Source organism: Cebus imitator, unplaced genomic scaffold (genome assembly GCF_001604975.1).
Source record: "Cebus imitator isolate Cc_AM_T3 unplaced genomic scaffold, Cebus_imitator-1.0 Scaffold54, whole genome shotgun sequence".
NCBI lineage: Eukaryota > Metazoa > Chordata > Mammalia > Primates > Cebidae > Cebus > Cebus imitator.
Genome location: NW_016107369.1, coordinates 7,954,561 through 7,960,780, shown reverse-complemented (window position 1 = coordinate 7,960,780; position 6,220 = coordinate 7,954,561). Strand labels below are relative to the sequence as shown.

The 6,220-nt window shown below is 42.3% G+C and overlaps 1 pseudogene; it reads left to right on the top strand.

Annotated features, from left to right (window-relative positions):
* The first annotated feature begins 235 nt into the window (after positions 1–235).
* LOC119471287 lies at positions 236–371 on the top strand (annotated as a pseudogene).
* Positions 372–6,220: the final 5,849 nt, after the last annotated feature.

Here is a 6,220-nt window from a genome sequence, read left to right as displayed (position 1 = left end):
TATTTCTGAATAATAGGTTTCTAGAAATTAGTTGTTAAAGTATGCATGCATTACAGTTTTTAATAGATTCCAGCAATTTGCCAGGAAAAATGCCTTCATCAATGTTCACAGCCACTAGAAATGTAAAAGTGCCTGATTTCCCAAATCTTCAAAACTCAATATTATCAACCTTTTTCACTTCTGTAAATCTGATGGATTTTAAAAGGGTAGTTCATTGTTTAAACATACTTAGTATATCACTTCTCGGCCTTTTGGCTAAGATCAAGTGAATAAACTTACTGTATTTTTTTGCTTACAGTGAGGCTGAGTACTGTTCATATTTACTGGCTAATTTCACAATTTGTTTTCTCTTGTGAATTGTCTGTTTCCATTAGTGATTTTTAAATCTTTTTCTGTTTCACCTTTTTCTTTTAGATTTGAATAAACCATTTTATGTATTTTCTCAATAGTAATCTGTCTATATTACCATCTGTGTCTAGATTACATCAGAAACTCATTTCTAAACACCAGAAACTGAATGAAAATACTAACGAGAAGTCCATTTCCTATCAATATAACACTGCCAATAAATCTCCTAAAACGCTGGAATATGTCAATGTATTTAACAAATTACTTTGTACCTAAGATGCATAAAACATTGCTTTCTTTATTTTTTATCTTTTTAGAGAAAGGATCTCCCTCTGATAGGCTGGAATACAGTGGCATGATCATAGTTCACTGCGGCCTCTAAATCCTGAGCTCAAGCAATCCTCCCACCTCAGCCTCCTGAGTAGCTTGGACTATAGGTGTGTGCCACCATACCTGGCTAAGTTCCTAGTTTTTGTAGAGACAGAGACTTGCTATGTTGCCCAGGCTGGTCTCAAACTTCTGGCTTCAAGCAATCCTCCTGCCTTGACCTCCCTAAGTGCTGGGATTAGAGGCATGAGTCACCTCACCTCACAAAACATTGTTTCCTGATCACAAACAGTTAATAGGACTTTTAACAGATATTTGCTTGTGTGGAGCCATCAACATCCTACTCACATCCCTTTGCTGACACTTGGCACTTTCCAAAACATCTGCATGTGATTCTGACATCCTTCCAATTATAATTGGAAAGTAACTGGAAAATTCTTCCCCTTTCCCTCACACACATCCCACTTTGTTTAAAATGTTATCTTGAGTTTGGGGAATGTACAAATAAAATGTTCTACACAAACACTGGTACAAAAAATATTGTATTGGAGAAATATGGACATTTTATGACGTCTGAGTGTTGAAGATAAGAGCAGTTCTACTGAGAAAAGATTACCTGGGGAGGCTGCTTGTGAGGTATACTCTGTTTGCTTCCAGCCTAGCCATTTTGGATTTTTTTTTTTTTTTTTTTTTTTTGAGACAAAGAGTCTCACTCTGTTGCCCAGACTGCAGTGCAATGGCACAATCTTGGCTCACTGCAACCTCTACCTCCCAGGTTCAAATGATTCTCCTGCCTCGGCCTCCTGAGTTGCTAGGATTACAGGTGCCCACCACCACACCCACCTAATCTTTGTATTTTTAGTAGAGACGAGTTTCAGCATGTTGGCCAGGCTGATCTTGAACTCCTGACCTCAGGTGATTCCCCTACCTCAGCCTCCCAAAGTGCTGGGATTATAGGCGACAGTCACCATGCCCCACCCATTTTATTTTTAAATTTTGTTTATGGTATCTTTTTAGATGCAAAATTTGCCATTTCATATAAACAGATCTGTCAGTTATTTTGTTTAAGGTTTCTGGATTTAAGTCTTGCTTTAGGAGATTTTCCCCATCTCAGGATGATTTTTTCACATTCTGCTAAATATATTTTAAAGTTGTTAGTTTTGCTTTATGTTCAGCTCTTTAATCATAAGGAATTAATTGTTAAGTAAGGTATGAGGTGGGGTGGGGCAGTCTAACTTTTCTCTGTCCCCAAACAAGTAACATAGCAATCCAGTGCTGTGTATTGAATATTTTATTCTGTCTCCAGCTGGTCTGAAATGCCACCGTCTTAGCCCATTTTGTGCTGCCATCACAGAATACCTGAAATTGGGTGATTTATAATAAACAGAAATTCATTGGCTCCCAGTTCTGGAGACTGAGAAGTTCAAGATCAAGGCACTGGCAGCTGGTGAGGGCCTTCTTGCTTGTCATTGTGTGGCAGAAGTGGAAGGGCAAGAGCGCAAGAGAGAGAACCCACTCCCACCGGCCCTTTCTGAATGGCATTAATCTGCTCATGAGGATGGATTCCTCATGACCTAAACACTTCCCGTTAGCCCCTACCTCCAAACACTGTCACACTGGGAATTAAGTTTCTAAAACATAAATTCTGGGAAACATTCAAACTGTAGCATTGTGTAACTTAAATTCTTAGGATTTAAAAAATGCATTCAGTATAATAAAGCATCAAATTTTATAGTGAAGCTAAATACAAAAGTGCAGTTTTAGGGAGCATGAGATTAATTATCATGTATCAACACCAACATTCTCTGCTCATTGTGATTGTCATAAAGGTAAAAACTTTTTGTATGTGACAAACTAATCTAACAGCAAGACAACCGCTAATGATGCATGTCAAGGGATCTAAGAATGTGAGATGCCATCATAAATAACTGGAGTCCTGTAGGAATAGAATTATCATTATTATTATTTTGAGACAGAGTCTTGCTCTGTCACCCAGACTGGAGTGCAGTGGTATGATCTTGGCTCACTGCAACCTCCGCCTCCTCAGTTCAAGTGATTCTCATGTCTCAGCCTCCTGAGTAGCTGGGAATACAAGCACAGGCTAACATACCTGGTTAATTTTTATGTTTTTTGTAAAGATGGGGGTCTCACCATGTTAGCCAGGCTGGTCACAAACTCCTGGCCTCAAGTGATCTGTCCGCCTTGGCCTCCCAAAGTGCTAGGATTACAGGTGTGAGCCACTGCAGCCAGCCAGAATAGAATTACTAAAGATTTGAAGAGATCAATTTATTTTTCAGTTATTCTTTTCTATGTTTTACTTTGGGCCTTTGTAGGTATGATGATGTTTAAGAATTCTGCGATTCAAGGCCAGGCATGGTGGCTCATGTCTGTAATCCCAGCACTTTGGGAAGCCAAGGCAGGAGGATTGCTTTAGGCCAAAAGTTCAAGATCGGCCTGGGCAACATAGCAAGACTCAGTCTCTACAAAAACAATTAAAAATAAGAAAAAAACAATTCTAGGATTTAGTAGTTCTGGAAAAGACCCCCCCAAAACATTCAGGTTCTGTTGTTTTGTGAGCTTTTCTGTTTCCAGAGATTCACCTGCAATTGATACCACCGTGGCCCACACACCTTGTGAAAGGGAAGATTGCCTTCTCCACTTCCATTTTCTTCTCTTTCCCTCAGTCACTCCTCATCCCATGGCGGTGACTGCTCCTGACTGCTTCCATCTGACTGCTTCTTCCCCGCGCCTCAGAAATGCCTTATCCAGGAAAGTCTAGTAAGAGAAGTTTGAAGATGCTGGACTGCGGCTCAAGGGTTGGGGAAGGGGTCAAATGATGGCTGACATTATTTGGTGATGTCTTTGAGCCCACTGTGTCCCAAGAGAATGGACTGAAAATCGGGTAAATTAGCAGATGAATTGGCAACTTCCCCCAAAAGAGAGATGAACAGATTGGAACAGACCATGGTAGGAAAGGACAGTGGGTCAGATGTCTTTCTCCTCTCATCTTCTTTCTTTCTCTGTGTGCGTGCGTGCATACACGCGCGTGCATGCGCGCGCACGCGCGCGCACACACACACACACACACACACACACACAGGCTCCTTTGTGTCTCAAGACAAACAGCTTCATCCGCACCCTGAGGGAAGACCTGATGGCAGCATAAAGCGAGGTGGGCAGCCTGGGCTCAGGAGGCAGCACTGCCAGCTGTGTGAGCAATTTGGAGAATAGCGTGGCCAGGAAAGGATACTGATGGCTGCCAATCTGGGCCGTGGACCTCCTAGACACTGGCTGCCCTCCAGCCATCCAGGAGCTCCCTTCTCCTTGTTTTAGGGGCCTCTTACCTCTGGAGGGCTTCACCTCTGGAGCCCAAACCCTCTGTGCCCCTGCCAGAGCTTCTCACACTCTTTCTACTGAGCCACTCCCAGCAACCGAAGCCTCAACTCCTAACTTTGGAGAGGACGAGGCGCTGTCAGTCCCACTCTAGGCAAATGTGATTTTTCTGCTCTCTTCAGCTTTATCTTTAAAACTGAGGAACAGTTTGTGTTCTATATCATGTTTCTGTGCTCGTTTTGATATTTTTAAAAATGTGTTTTCGATGTCATGCCTAACTCTCCCTCTCCCTCCCCATTAGATTCCATTATAAAACGCTACACTGTTCTGTGCTTCATGGTGCTCATTTCAACTGTAATTAATTCCTGGTTGCCAGTTGTTTACATGCTCTTTCCCACTAGACTGTAAGCTTTAGGAAGCCAGTGGCCATGCCTGTCTGGGTTGTCACCTCTGCATTCTCAGTGCCTTGCCAGGGCCCAGCCCCAACTATAGCTTTTGGCTTTTATGGCTACAGTAGTCTTATAAGAAGGCTGATGTGAGAATTTCAGGCCTCATGCAGGTCATGTGACTGCACCTCCTTTCACAAGCAGAAAGCCCTGGGCCCACAGCCTGACAAAGGGGCTATTGTTCAGGAAGGGTCCAGGTGAGAGATGCAATCCATCACTGCTCCCGGCCCAGCCCTATCACAACTCCTGGCACCCTCCCAGTGACAGCAAGACAATGACATCACCTCAGAATACATAAACAAAAGATGCCCTATTCTTCAAAGCTCTCCAAGAAAAATTACTTTTTTACCCCATTCTTGCGGTAATATAGTGCATAAATATGATCAGTCAGAGTTTCCTAGATTCAGTTCAAGGGCATAGATTATTTGGTAGGTATTTGATTTATAGAAGTTTTCTGAAGTCAGAGAATAAATTGAAGCATGTTTTGCTAAGGGTAGGAAAATAACTCAATTTGGAAGAAGAGCTGATTTCTCAGGTAAGTAATTATAAGTTATATCAATCCCTCTCACCCCTGGGTCTAGTTTTCTCATCTCCTACACAAACCTTTAGTGACAACTTTCATCCTTATCATTCTCTCTCTCTCTGTCTCTCTCTCTCTCTCTCTTTGAGACAGGGTCTTGCTGTGTTGCCCAGGCTGGTCTTAAACTCCTGGGCTCAAACCATCCTCGTGCCAGCGCCTCCCAAAGTGCCGGGATTACAAGTGTAAGCCACCATGCCTGGCCTCATCCTATCATTCTTAATATCCACAGAACACTAATCAGAAAATTCATGGGTTAAAAAATGTCAGTTCCTCAAAACAGCAAAGTACTATCTGCAAGTTCCATGTAAAGTTTGTGATTAAACACTTTAGTCAAACTGAATTGTGGAATAGTTACTATGGTAACTGCTTGCATTTACTGAGTGTTTATTATGTGCCAGATATTAGGCTGAGTTCTTTGCGTGGTTTATCTCATTTATCCTCATAGCAAACATGTGAGATGGTGTATTAGTCTGTTCTGATGATGCTAATAAAGACATACTACTGGGTAATTTACAAAGAAGAGAGGTTTAATTAACTCACAGTTCCACATGGCTGTGGAGGCCTCAAAATCATGGCAGAAGACAAAGGAAGAGCATGGCGACAGGCAAAAGAGCTTGTGTAGGGGAACTCCCGTTTAAAAAACCATCAGATCCCTTGAGACTTATTCACCATCACAAGAACCGCACAGGAAGGACCTGCACCCATGATTCAATTACCTCCCACTGGGTTCCTCCCATGACGTGGGAATCGTGGGAGCTACAATTCAAGATGAGATTTGGGTGGGGCCAAATCTCATATCAGAAGGGGAGAATTATTATTTCTATGAAATAATAATAGATGAGGAAATGGATACTTGGAGAGCACAGGTAGCTTACTCTAGATCCTGTTCCTTACGGGGATCAGAGCCAGGGCTCTGATGCTGATTTAGATTATTCTGTAGTCCAGCCTCTTACCACTGGCCATGAAAAAGCAGCAAATGAATATCTGCATTTGAGGAAGAAAGAAACTTCTGTCACTCCAAGTACAAGTGCTGGTTAGCTTGTGTTGCCCAGTTCAGGGCCTAACAGACTTCTTTCAACTAACAAATTCATAAAAATCCTTTGTAAATGGCCTATTTATTTACTTTGAGGCAGGGTCTCACTCTGTCACCCAGGCTGGAGGGCAGTGGTGTGATGACAGCTCACTG